Source organism: Astatotilapia calliptera, chromosome 20 (genome assembly GCF_900246225.1).
Source record: "Astatotilapia calliptera chromosome 20, fAstCal1.2, whole genome shotgun sequence".
NCBI lineage: Eukaryota > Metazoa > Chordata > Actinopteri > Cichliformes > Cichlidae > Astatotilapia > Astatotilapia calliptera.
Window position 1 is genome coordinate 13,270,610 of NC_039321.1, and position 14,496 is coordinate 13,285,105.

The 14,496-nt window shown below is 43.9% G+C and overlaps 1 protein-coding gene across 6 annotated transcripts in view; it reads left to right on the forward strand.

Moving 5' to 3' along the window:
• Positions 1 to 14,496, forward strand: part of LOC113013941 (myelin transcription factor 1-like) — a 68,613-nt gene that overhangs the window by 45,334 nt on the left and 8,783 nt on the right. The window lies entirely within an intron of this gene.

Consider the following 14,496-nt stretch of genomic DNA (forward strand, 5'->3'; position numbering starts at 1 on the left):
GTAAGCTCATATATGCCACTGCCACACTTGGATATAAGATTAAAAATGCATGTAGAAAAAAGAAGAAGGCTAGAAAGCAAACTCAGGGAAGACTAGAAGGATGTTAGTCGGCTAACAGAGGTGAAAAGGGCATCGTAAGAGACAGGTCCTGGACAAATAAGAAATACAACAAGATATCTATAAATAAAGTTCTTGAAACCATCAAAAAAGGCTCACAGCTTTGGCCACTAGGCTGAAGAGATGCATCACAGAAAAGGTGTACTCCCACTGCAAAGAAACAGTAGTAGAAGATCAGACCCACACAGAGCTGTGACTGAGCAGTACTGGAGGAATATGTATAAGAAAGGTGTCACACAATATCAATATCATGGACTAAGAGCAGACCAAAATAACCTCCCAGAACAAGAATCAGTCACCTTCACAAAGGCCGGCATCCAAAAACTCCAGAAAGAAGAGCTGGAGAGCACCAGGTCCTAACAATGCCTACTGGCTGAAGAAGCTAAAGACATTCATTCAATGATTGCCTGGTGGCACAACTAAATAGGCTGCTAAAAGCAGGTACTCATCTGGACTGACTAACACAAGGCAGAGCAATAGCGATCATGAAGGAGCTCCACAAGGGTATAACACTGTTGAACTACTAGCCAACTGCCTGCTTTTTCACAACATGGTAGCTCCTCTCAAGTATCATAGCAACCAAGCTGATTAAGCACATGAATCATTACATGAGCACTGGGCATTGAAAACAACACCAGAGGATCAAATGACCAGCTTCTGTTAAACAGAGCAGTACACCAGGACCCTAAGACCAGGCAGACTAACCTGAGCACCACCTGCATTGACTACAAGAAAGCCTACGACTCCCTCCCACCACCCACAACTGATCTATAGGTTTCTTCCTGTAGAGGGGAGTTTTTCCTTTCCACTGTTTCCAAGTGCTTGTTCATCGTGGGCTTCTGATTGTTTGGGTTTTCTCTGCTTTACTCTACATTGTAAGGTAAAGACTACAATAATACAAAGAATCTTGAAGTAACGGTTGTTATGATTTAGCACTGTATGATTAAAATTTAATTCAATTGAAAATAACAAGATGTACTGTCCCCACTGCTCTTCTGGATGGCATTACCTTGGCCTCCAGTAACGCTATGAGGAACCTTGGAGTCATTTTTGACCAGGATATGTCCTTCAATGCACATATTAAACAAATGTGTAGGACTGCTTTATTTGTACTATATCTCTAAAATTGGAAATATCCTGTCTCAGAGTGATGCTGAAAAACTATTTCATGCATGTTTTACTTCCAGGCTGGACTACTGTAATTCATTATTATCAGGATGTCCTAAAAACTCCCTGAAAAGCCGTCAGTTAATCCAAAATGCTGCAGCAAGAATACTGACAGGGACTAGAAAGAGAGAGCAGATTTATCCTATATTGGCTCCTCTTCATTGGCTCCTCACATACAAGGTCTTAAATAATCAGGCCCCATCTTATCTTAATGACCTTGTAGTACCATATCACCCCATTTAGAGCACTTTGCTCTTGCACTGCAGGCTTACTTGTTGTTCCTAGAGTATTTAAAAGAAAAATCAGAGGCAGAACCTCCTGTCAGTTTTCAGGCCTCTCTTCTGTGGAACCGGCTTTCCATTTCGATTCAAGAGAGACACTATCTCCACTTTGAAGATTAGGCCAAAGCTCTTGCTCATAGATGATTGTTGGGGTTTTCTCTGTTGTATTATTGTAGGGGCTACCTTACAATATAAAGCACCTTGAGGCAACAGTTGTTGCCTCAAGGTGAGGCAATCAGAGGCAATAGGTCTTATGAAGTAATAAGTTCAAATTTGGAATTATAAAAAAATATTTTCAGAAAAGGTCAGGTGAAATGTATAATAGTAGTTGTTTACAGGGAGTTGTATTAAAAAAAAAAAAAAAAAACTGGAGCTCTGTCATGGTTTGGTGGTACATTTCAGCCAGTAGGGTTGGAGATCTGGTCTCTTCCAAGTTAGGTGTGCCTGGAACATTTCCAAAAGGAGGTGCCCAGGCTCTTTTTCACATGCAGAAGCAGCTTTCTTCTGAAATCTTTCTGGATGTCTGAGCTCCCTAACCTTCGTCTAAAGCCGAACCCAGCCATCCTACAGAGGAAACTCTTGCAAACAGCCATTACCCAGATTTCATAACCAACGGTAAGGGTTGTGATGTAGAGGGACTGGTAAATTGAATGCTTTGCCTTTCAGCTCAGCTCCCTCTTCACTATGGCAATCCAGTACAATGCTCACATTACAGCTGATGCCACACCAATCTGCCAGTCCAACCTGTACTCCGTTACTCATTACTCATGAATAAGACACTTGAACTCCCTTGATTAAGGAAGCCTCTCACCTTCGACCCAGAGAGACCATTCCACTCTTTTTCTGGCAAAGAACCATGGCCTCAGACTCTTGGGTGTGCTGACTCTCATCCCAGACATTTCATACTCTGTTGCAAACTGCACCAGTGCATGCTGAAGATTGCACTCTTCTCTTCCACACCCTTCTCAACCTGGAAATGCCTTGCAATCCTGTCGATAGAACGTTAGAGACAAGGGGTTGAATCCAACACCTGCTGAAAACATGCTTAGATTTGTTACATTTGTTTGTTAAATTTGACAGCCCCACAATGTCAGTGTCAATGTTGAGATGCGAGGGTGAATATCATCCAAACATGGTGCTCACACCCATGATTCTACAATTGCCAAAGCCACAGCCCTTTTGGTGCTCTGATACTGCTCTACTGCTTCAGAACACCCCTGGTCCCACTGCCGTGACAGGTACAGATGAGCTGGATGTCTCCGAATTGGTCCTGAACATGGCCCATTATGACTTTATTTACCCCACCCTCCCCTGGGATGCAAAAGAAATCCTTTCAGATGTGGGAGTTAAAGATTCGACAGACATGGGCCTCTATCAGTCACCCAGTTTATCATCACTACTTGTTTGGGTTTTCCAGGTATGTCCAGCGGTCTTGGGCACCATCTGACTCAGTTTACTTCGATGTGGTGAACATTTTACAACTCGGTTCACCTTTTCAGCTGAGTGAACAAGATATATGTATATATATATATATATATATATATATATATATATATATATAAACACCCAGCACGCCCCTGCGGGCGGTTTATCCTTCAAGCTCGGGTCCTCTACCAGAGGCCTGGGAGCTTGAGGGTCCTGCGCAGTATCTTAGCTGTTCCCAGGACTGCGCTCTTCTGGACAGAGATCTCCGATGTTGTTCCCGGGATCTGCTGGAGCCACTCGCCTAGCTTGGGAGTCACCGCACCTAGTGCTCCGATTACCACGGGGACCACCGTTACCTTCACCCTCCACATCCTCTCGAGCTCTTCTTTGAGCCCTTGGTATTTCTCCAGCTTCTCATGTTCCTTCTTCCTGATGTTGCTGTCATTCGGAACCGCTACATCGATCACTACGGCCGTCTTCTTCTGTTTGTCTACCACCACTATGGTTGGTTAGCCACCACCATTTTGTCCGTCTGTATCTGGAAGTCCCACAGGATCTTAGCTCGGTCATTCTCCACCACCCTTGGGGGCATCTCCCATTTTGACCTCGGGACTTCCAGGTTATACTCGGCACAGATGTTCCTGTACACTATGCCAGCCACTTGGTTATGGCGTTCCATGTATGCCTTGCCTGCTAGCATCTTGCACCCTGCTGTTATGTGCTGGATTGTCTCTGGGGCATCTTTACACAGCCTGCACCTGGGGTCTTGCCTGGTGTGATAGACCCCAGCCTCTATGGATCTTGTGCTCAGAGCTTGTTCCTGTGCTGCCATGATTAGTGCCTCTGTGCTGTCTTTCAGTCCAGCTTTGTCCAGCCACTGGTAGGATTTCTGGATATCAGCCACCTCCTCTATCTGCCGGTGGTACATACCGTGCAGGGGCCTGTCCTTCCATGATGGTTCCTCGTCTCCCTCCTCTTTCTTGGGTTTCTGCTGCCTGAGGTATTCACTGAGCACTCGGTCAGTTGGGGCCATCTTCCCAATGTATTCTTGGATGTTCGTTGTCTCATCCTGGACTGTGGTGCTGACACTCACCAGTCCCCGGCCCCCTTCCTTCCGCTTAGCGTACAGCCTCAGGGTGCTGGACTTGGGGTGAAACCCTCCATGCATGGTAAGGAGCTTTCTTGTCTTTATGTCAGTGGCTTCTATCTCCTCCTTTGGCCAGCCTATTACCCCAGCAGGGTACCTGATCACGGGCAGGGCGTACGTGTTGATGGCCCGGATCTTGTTCTTACCATTCAGCTGACTCCTCAGGACTTGCCTGACCCTCTGCAGGTACTTGGTGGTTGCAGCTTTTCTAGCGGCCTCTTCATGGTTCCCATTCGCCTGCGGGATCCCCAGGTTCTTGTAACTGTCCTCTATGTCTGCAATGTTGCCTTCTGGTAGTTCAATCCCCTCAGTTCTGACTACCTTCCCTCTCTTTGTTACCATCCGACTACACTTCTCCAGTCCGAACGACATTCCAATGTCATTGCTGTATAGCCTGGTATATATATATACACTCAACAAAAATATAAACGCAACACCTTTGTTACTGCTCCCATTCCCCATGGGATGGACGTAGAGACCTAAAATTCATTCCAGATACACAATATAACCATCCCTCCCAAACAGTGGTCACAAATCAGTCCAAATGTGTGGTAGTGGGCACATCTGCTATATTGAGATAATCCATCCCACCTCACAGGTGTGCCACATCAGGATGCTGATCTGACATCATGAGTAGTGCACAGGTGTACCTCAGACTGCCCACAACAAAAGGCCACCCTGGAATGTGCAGTTTTTTGCGCTATTGGGGGTCTGGGGACCCAGAACCGGTCAGTATCTGGTGTGACCACCATTTGCCTCATGCAGTGCAACACATCGTCGCATGGAGTCTATCAGATTGTCAATTGTGGCCTGTGGAATGTTGGTCCACTCCACTTCAATGGCTGTGCGAGGTTGTTGGATATTCGTGGGAACTGGTACACGCTGTCGTATACGCCGGTCAAGCACATCCCGAACATGCTCAATGGGTGACATGTCCGGTGAGTATGCTGGCCATGCAAGAACTGGGACATTCTCAGCTGCCATCTGCCCTGAACAATGTGAACCATGATTCATCCGTGAAGCGCACACCTCTCCAACGTGCCAGACGCCATCGAATGTGAGCATTTGCCCACACAAGTCTGTTACGGCGACGAGCTGGAGTCAGGTCAAGACTCCGATGAGGACGACGGACATGCAGTTGAGCGTTCCTGAGACGGTTTCTGACAGTTTGTGCAGAAATTGTTTGGTTGTGCAAACCAATTGTTCCAGCAGCTGTCTGGGTGGCTGGTCTCAGACGATCTTGGAGGTGAACCTGCTGGATGTGGAGGTCCTGGGCTGGTGTGGTTACACGAGGTCTGCGGTTGTGAGGCCGGTTGGATGTGCTGCCATATTCTCTGAAACGCCTGTGGAGACGGCTTATGGTTGAGAAATGAACATTCAATGCACGGGCGACAGATCTGGTTGACATTCCTGCTGTCAGCATGCCAATTGCACGCTCCCTCATTGCTTGTGGCATCTGTGGCATTTTGCTGTGAGACAAAACTGCACATTCCAGGGTGGCCTTTTGTTGTGGGCAGTCTGAGGTACACCTGTGCACTACTCATGATGTCAGATCAGCATCCTGATGTGGCACACCTGTGAGGTGGGATGGATTATCTCAATATAGCAGATGTGCCCACTACCACACATTTGGACTGATTTGTGACCACTGTTTGGGAGGGATGGTTATATTGTGTATCTGGAATGAATTTTAGGTCTCTACGTCCATCCCATGGGGAATGGGAGCAGTAACAAAGGTGTTGCGTTTATATTTTTGTTGAGTGTATATACCAGGCTATATATATATATATATATATATATATATATATATATATATTATATATATGTGTGTGTGTGTGTGTGTGTGTGTGTGTGTGTGTGTGTGTGTGTGTGTGTGTGTGTATATATGTGTGTGTGTGTATATATATATATGTGTGTGTGTGTGTGTGTGTGTATATATGTGTGTGTGTGTATATATATATATATGTGTGTGTGTATATGTGTGTGTGTATATATATATTAGGGGTGCAACGATACACAAAATTCACGGTTCGGTTCGGTTCGATACTTTGGTGTCACGGTTCGATATTTTTTCGATACAAAAAAATGTTCATGCCTTTTTAATTTGTCATTTATTAAAATTATAAATATATATTTTAACTCAAAAGTACAGTTTTTAAATTTAACCCTAACCCTTGTGCGTGTTTTTTAGTTTGACAGCGAATGCGCACCTGCGGACCACTTATGTGCAGCCCTGGTTATTTAGCTCGTCATATTGCAGCCACAGAAATTCTTTTGTCCATGAAACCATAAAGCTGCACTTTCTTTTTGCCTTATAGTCTGATTTGTCATAACTTCTCCGTTTTGTGGTAAGCTTTTCTTTGGCTGTCACTTCTTCACCCTGACCTGTCTTATTTGGCTCAGCAGAACTAAAATATATATCTGTCTGTGAAGGTTCTCAGTCATCCAGGTCATCGTAGTCAAATATATATCCTGCTGCTTTTACACACGCACTCACATAAGCTCAGCGATTCTCTGCGCGATCAACCTCTCACATGTTTAAGCTTGCTGCAGGAGATTTCACTTGTCATGTTTGCATAGTAAGCTAACAATTAATAAGACGATGTCAGAGGAATTGGTGCGCAAATTATCATCACTCACAGATCAGTGCTGTCGCTCTCTATACACAGTTCGCACGATTGCAAAGTGAAAGCAAAAAAACAAGCGCAAATTCAAACGCGATTTCAATATGTCACATATTGACAGTGGCTCACCGATGCCAATGACATAATTACCCAGCTACATTTCCGAAAGAATGCAAAAGCATTGACATATATTTTTCCTTCCTACAATAGCCCGACGGGCAGGGAAGAGATAGATTTTGGTAGCCCGACTGAAAAAAATCGCTAGCCCCAGGACGTCGGGCTAGCGATATTGCAAGCCCTGTATCTGATTGAGGAATCACTCATCTTTGGAAAAGAGAGTTTATTACAGAGAAATGTCTCTTTCCAAAATAAAAGCTATACTATCCGCTTCTTCTGGGCTATATTCTCAGCAGCATAAGGAGAATCATGTGCTAACAGCTGTCTAAATGACTCGGCTAAAGTTAGTAGCATGCTTGTTGTTTTTGTCTTTGCACTAGGATGATGTCGGCGTAAATGTGCAGTCATATTCGTTGTGTTCCCACTAGTGCTTTCAGGTTAATCTCGTTGAAATGACCTTAACGCCACAACATGGCAAATCTCCGTTAACGAGCTACCGCCGATCGCCCTGTGCATGGGGCTAGACGGCCAACACGTTAACGAGCTAACTGCGCTAACACACTAGTTCCCACTAGAGATGGACCGATCCGATATTACGTATCGGTATCGGTCCGATACTGACCTAAATTACTGGATCGGATATCGGAGAAAAATAAAAAATGTAATCCGATCCATTAAATATCACGAAAACGCCTCACAAAACTTGCAACACGCCGTAACTCACCTCAGAACGTTAGCACGTCGGAGCAGTATGCATCACGTGATAGAGCGGCTGTGGCATGCGGGACCTGTTGGTGGTCTGGATAGCATGTGGAGCTTCGCTAGCAACCCGGCATTTCATCTCCGACAAAGTTATCCCGAGAGAAGTAAAGCAAGTGTGTAAGTCCATCTCTGAATGTTTGTAAAGGATTCCTGCGTTAAGCTTAACAAGCGACTGCCTCTCCTGCTGCTACTTCAATCATGAAACTGCTTAATGATCAGCTGATCGGCTTTTCTGTCGCGAGTCCGTGTCTCTAGTTTGCTTTTGGCCCACTTTGCACCAGAAAGAGGAAACCAGCGGCTGAACAACAGCAGCACGTTTAAGCTTGATAAGCTGTTGTTAGAATGTATTTAATATTACTTTCTACTCCAGGATCTTTTTCTACGTAGCTGACGCTGGTAACTGTGCAGGGGCGGATCTAGCAAAGTTTAGCCAGGGGGGCCGATAGGGCATTAACAGGGAAAAGGGGGCACAAAGACATACTTTTCTTTCTTATTCTCATTTAAAATGTCTAGCTTTTAATAAATAATTATCTGACACCCAAAGTTTTAATTTGATGTAAAATGAATAGAAGTCAATTACTGTATATAGTAACTATTAAGTCTAATATATATACCCTAGTAAGCTATAGTACTTTTTCCTTTGGGAAGGTCTGTGCAGTCTGCAATTTTGTTGAAGAAAGATGTTGAATCTATTTAATATTTCTTGAAAAATAATTGATTTCTGTGCATTTTTTTTCACACTGCATCAAATTAAGGTTGATTACGTCGATTAAGCATCATGAGGTGGAGCGTGAGGGGTGGTTCCCTATTTTTTATTTATTTATTTTTGTTGTTGCTGGGAGTTGGAACCCTATTAGTTAGGTTGCTTAATATTTATGCTAAGTACTCTTTAAAATACCAGAATAGGGAGGATGGTGTAGGTTTAAGTTTATTAGATTGATCAGTATTGCTGAACTATGAAATATATTTTTTTGCATACAGGTATAACAGAATAGCTTTAGTGTAGTTGTTGTTTTAAACTTGAGTATGAACTTATACAAAATGCAGCAAGATATTTAAAAAACAGTTTTGTTGATTAAAAAACACTATATCGGATTCATATCGGTATCGGCAGATATCCAAATTTATGATATCGGTATCGGTATCGGACATAAAAAAGTGGTATCGTGCCATCTCTAGTTCCCACCCATGTAATTGAGCATTGCATGGCACATCCAACATACTGTTTTACTTTAGTCCATGACTCGCTTACCTTCAGGGTCATACGTCACATGAAAACCAAAATAATTCCAAACGCCAGATCTGAATGAGGGTGGGGGAGGTGCCCTGCGCTCTTCCTTCTGTCTATGCTGTCTGTGTGGAGCGCTCAGTGGATCTGCGCTCGACAGTGCAGCCTAGGCGGAGTAGTCGAACGCAGATTCACTGAGCGCTCCACACAGACAGCATAGACAGAAGAAAAGTTGATAAAATAAATTACAAATGTTGTATTGTTCGATACATATGCGTACCGAACTGAAAGCACTGTATCGAACGGTTCAATATCGATACGAATATCGTTGCACCCCTAATATATATATATATATATATATATATATATATATATATATATATATGGTATCGCAAGAAATAAGTGGTTATATAAATATATGAGTATACATAATAGTTATTATTCATAGATACCTACATCCTAAGTTCCTGTTAATCTTCTGAAAGAAACAGAATGAATGTGTTGTTACAATGGTAATGCCAGGAGAGGCAGTATTAGTTCTGTGTTACATTAATGTGTAAGGAAGTGGAAGAAGAGTGTGTCCTGTAGGAGGCAGTAGAAAATGGATGCTCATGTTCTGTACATGCCCTGAAAGTAAGGTTCAGTAAACCAGTGCAACAATACCCCGGTGTAAGGCTCAGTTATTGTATTTTTATTTTTTGAAGATGCAACATCTTTTTGGCGACGAGGACGTTTAGGGGGAAGGAGTTTGGGCGATCGGACTGAAAGAAAAGAGAAGAAAATAAAGTGATGGAGTCGGCTACAGGTTTGGCTAGCTTTTCAAAGAATGCAAAAGTTTTCGGCTGGAAATAGAAGGCAGTGACCTCGAAGCGGAAATGGCTACAATTGGTACGCTAGTAGCGTTCGATCCAAAGAATCAGACTTGGGATGAGTACACGGAAATACTCGAGCAGTTTTTCGCAGCTAACGGGATCGACGATGCAGAGAAACAAAGAGCGATATTAATAAGTGTCGTCGGAGCAGCGACGTACAGCTTGATGCGAAACCTTCTCAGCCCGGCCAAGCCCAAAGACAAAACCTTCCAAGAGCTGGTGCTTCTGATGAAAAATCACTTCGATCCGAAGCCCAGTGAAATTGTGCAAGCCGAATGAAACCGTCATGGAATATGTAGTGGAGCTGCGTCGCCTGGCACAGGATTGTAACTATGGCAACACGTTACAACAGATGTTGAGAGATAGGATCGTCTGCGGAATTAAGGATGACCGAATTCAGAGACGTCTCTTGTCAGAAATAGATCTCACTTTTGACAAGGCTCTGTCAATTGCAGTAGCCATGGAGACTGCAAATAAAAATGCACAGGATCTGCAGACCTCAGGGGCGTCAGCAAAAATGTTTCAGTCTCGCTAGAGGACAACAGGAGAGTCGTACCTTTAAAGCAGAAAATAAAGAGTGTTATCGTTGCAAAGGAACCAAGGACACAGCAGCAGACTGTAAGTACAAACAAGAAAAATGTCATGCTTGTGGTAAAATGGGACACATAGCTAGAGCTTGTAAAAGCAAGACTAAACTGAACCAGAAAAAGTATGGATCGACATATGTAAAGAAAGAAAAAAAGCAGAGTTCACACTACAGTACTCACAATGTGGGCGAGAAAGCAGATAACAACAAAACTGATAGCTCTGAAGATGACTCTTTTATGTTGAACTGTGTCAAGTGCAGTCAAGGGCACAAAAGAAAACTGTTCAAGTTAGGGCGTGGCAGTGCGGTACACTTAAGAAGAGTAGACCCCTACACTGTGGATATGCAAATTGATGGAAAAAAGGTGAACTTTGAAATAGACACTGGATGTTGCCTAACAGTCATGAACGAAGCAACATTCAGAGAAACAGGGAAAGACAGCAAGCCCCCCAGCCTGCAGCCCATCAAAATCAAGCTCGAAACTTATACAGGGGATCCTGTTAAGGTGATTGGTGCAACACGAGTCAGCGTCAAATACAAGCAGCAGAAAAAACATCTGCCCCTGGTGGTGGTCGAAGGCGACGGCCCCAGCTTGCTAGGTCGAGCTTGGCTCGAGGAAATTAAATTGGACTGGGGTGAAATGAAAAACAGTCCTAACAACAGAAAGCTGCACCAAGTCAAAACAACAGAGAAAACACTTCAGCAAGTGTTAAGTAAACATGAAAATGTGTTCAAAGAGGAGTTGGGCACCCTGAAAGGAATGAAAGCTGCTATTCATGTGAAAAGTGATGCCACCCCACGCTTCTTCCGTCCGCGTTCTGTCCCCTTTGCTATGCGAGCAAAAGTCGACGAGGAAATAGACCGACTGTTGAAAGAAGGCATCATCTCGCCAGTGAAATATGCTGAATGGGCGGCACCAGTAGTGCCACTCCTGAAGCCCACAGGGACAATAAGACTGTGTGGGGATTACAAGCTTACTGTAAATACCGTGGCTTCACTGGAGCAGTACCCCATACCCAGAATGGAGGACTTGTTTGCCACACTGTCCGGGGGTAAGCAGTTCTCAAAATTAGACATGAGCCACGCTTACCAGCAAATCCTCTTGGATGACGAATCGAAAAAGTACGTGACAGTAAACACATCTCGGGGGCTGTTCACGTATAACTGATTGCCTTTTGGAGTGGCCTCTGCTCCAGCAATATTCCAGAGGACCATGGAAAGTCTTTTGAAGGGGATACCTCATGTAGCAGTGTATTTAGATGACATCTTAGTGACTGGAGTGGATGAAGTAAGCCATCTACAGAACCTGGATGAGGTGTTGACCCGGTTGGAGGAAGCTGGGTTGAGGTTAAAGAGGTGCAAGTGTGCCTTCATGCAAGAGAAAGTGGAGTACTTGGGGCACATAGTGGACGCCCAGGGGCTCCACCCAGTGGAAAAGAAAGTTAAAGCAATCATGGACGCACCTACCCCCACAAATGTCACTGAACTGAAAGCATACTTAGGTTTGCTAAATTACTACAACAAATTCCTTCCAAACCTGGCAACCCGGTTGGCACCCTTACATGAACTTTTGAGACACGAGGTACGGTGGACATGGCAAAAGAGACAAGAGGAAGCATTCCAGAAATCTAAGAACCTGTTGAACTCAGCAGAGGTGTTAGTTCATTATTCTGCTGACCGTGAGTTGGTTCTCTCATGTGATGCATCCCCATATGGCGTAGGCGCCGTATTGTCACATAAGATGGAGGATGGAAGCGAGAGACCTTTGGGGTTCATGTCACACACACTCTCTCCTGCTGAGAAAAAGTATTCTCAGCTTGACAAAGAAGGTCTAGCTGTGATATTTGGCATCAAGAAATTTCACAAATACTTGTATGGCCGAGTTTTCACGATTTACACAGATCATAAACCCTTAATCTCACTGTTCAATGAAAAGAAGCCTATACCTCAGATGGGCTCACCAAGAGTACAAAGATGGGCCGTGACATTGAGTGCTTACGAGTACAACATCAGGTACAAGCCAGGAAAACATCATGAAAACGCGGATGCGCTCAGCCGGTTGCCGGTACCAGACTCAGCACCTGAGCGAGAGATGGCTGAGCAGGTTTTGATGATGGATGTACTGGATGACACATTAGTGGACACTGCACAGATCAAACGATGGACAGCTAAGGATGTCTTGTTGTCGCAAGTCCACGAGTACACCTTAAAAGGCTGGCCAACTGAGACCGACACCTGTTTAAAGCCGTATCGACAGAGAAAGCTGGAACTGAGTGTGAGGGATGGTTGCGTGCTCTGGGGAGCCCGAGTAATTATTCCCACCAAAGGCCGAGACAAAATATTGAAACTCCTGCACCAGACTCATACAGGCATGTCGAAGATGAAAGGCTTGGCAAGGTCGTATGTATGGTGGCCAGGGATGGATGAGAACATTGAAAGAGAAGTGCAGGCATGTGAGGAGTGTCAGAAACACTCCAAGTCACCACCTACTGCACCATTACACCCTTGGGAGTGGCCGGAGTCACCATGGTCCAGAATCCATGTGGACTATGCAGGGCCTTTCCTCGGGGAGATGTTTCTAATCATTGTGGATGCTCATTCCAAGTGGATGGACATTTACCCTGTGAAATCCTCTACATCACAGGTAACTATAGAGAAACTGCGCCAGAGTTTCAGTGTGTTTGGACTACCTAAAATGTTAGTTTCAGACAACGGAACATGTTTCACAAGTGCTGAATTTGAGTCATTCATGAAGCAGAATGGAATTGACCATGTAAGATCAGCACCTTTCCACCCTTCTTCAAATGGGCTGGCTGAGAGGGCGGTCCAGACCTTTAAGGAGGGGATGAAGAAAGTCAAAGGTGATACCTTGCAAACCAGACTGTCCCGATTTCTGTTCAGTTATCGCATCACACCGCATGCCACTACTGGTTTATCACCTGCAGAGTTGATGATGTCACGGAGACTCAGATCAGTTTTGGACTTGCTCATGCCTGATGTGAAAACAAAAGTGCAGCACAAACAATCGAAACAGAAAGAAAATCATGACACCAAGAAAAGACTGAGAAGTTTCACACCAGGAGACAAGGTCTTCATCAGAAACTACTCCTATGGCCCGAAGTGGATTCCCGCAGTCATCGTGAGAGCATCGGGTCCAGTGTCTTACATTGTTACCATTGGATCAGGTCAAACTGTGAAGCGGCATGTGGATCAGGTGAGAGCAAGAGTGGCTGACACTGTTCCCAGTACACCAGACAGGGAGGTGGAGCCATTGCTTGACAAAGAATCAGTGCCTGAGTGCTGCTTGCCATCAGAGTTGGACACATCGCCACAACCTCCGGCAATGGAGTTGCCTTATGCTCCGGAGACTCCAGCTCCCGGAGACTCCTCAGGGACACCCGTGTTGCGACCTTCCCAGAGAGAGAGACGTCCACCAGAGACTTTAAAGGACTTTGTTAGGTAGTGTGAGATCTTCCAGAAATAGAGCAACAATGCGCTCTGATCTCACAGGAAGGACGTACCTTCCTAGTTAGAAAAAAAAAAAAAAAAAGAGAAACATGGAAACCTATGTACAGTTGTATGGTTGTATGGTTACCTTAATTACATGTTGATTGTTTGTTAAGCATTCTTTAGATAAACAGTTATTTTGTAAGTCAAGGGAGTTGTTGACTTAAGGGGGGAGGAGATGTGGTATCGCAAGAAATAAGTGGTTATATAAATATATGAGTATACATAATAGTTATTATTCATAGATACCTACATCCTAAGTTCCTGTTAATCTTCTGAAAGAAACAGAATGAATGTGTTGTTACAATGGTAATGCCAGGAGAGGCAGTATTAGTTCTGTGTTACATTAATGTGTAAGGAAGTGGAAGAAGAGTGTGTCCTGTAGGAGGCAGTAGAAAATGGATGCTCATGTTCTGTACATGCCCTGAAAGTAAGGTTCAGTAAACCAGTGCAACGATAAGGCTCAGTTATTGTATTTTTATTTTTTGAAGATGCAACAATATATATATACATATACATATACACACACATATATATATGTATATATATATATATATATATGTATATATATATATATATATGTATATATATATATATATATATATATATATGTATATATATATATATATATATATATATATGTATATATATATATATGTGTAT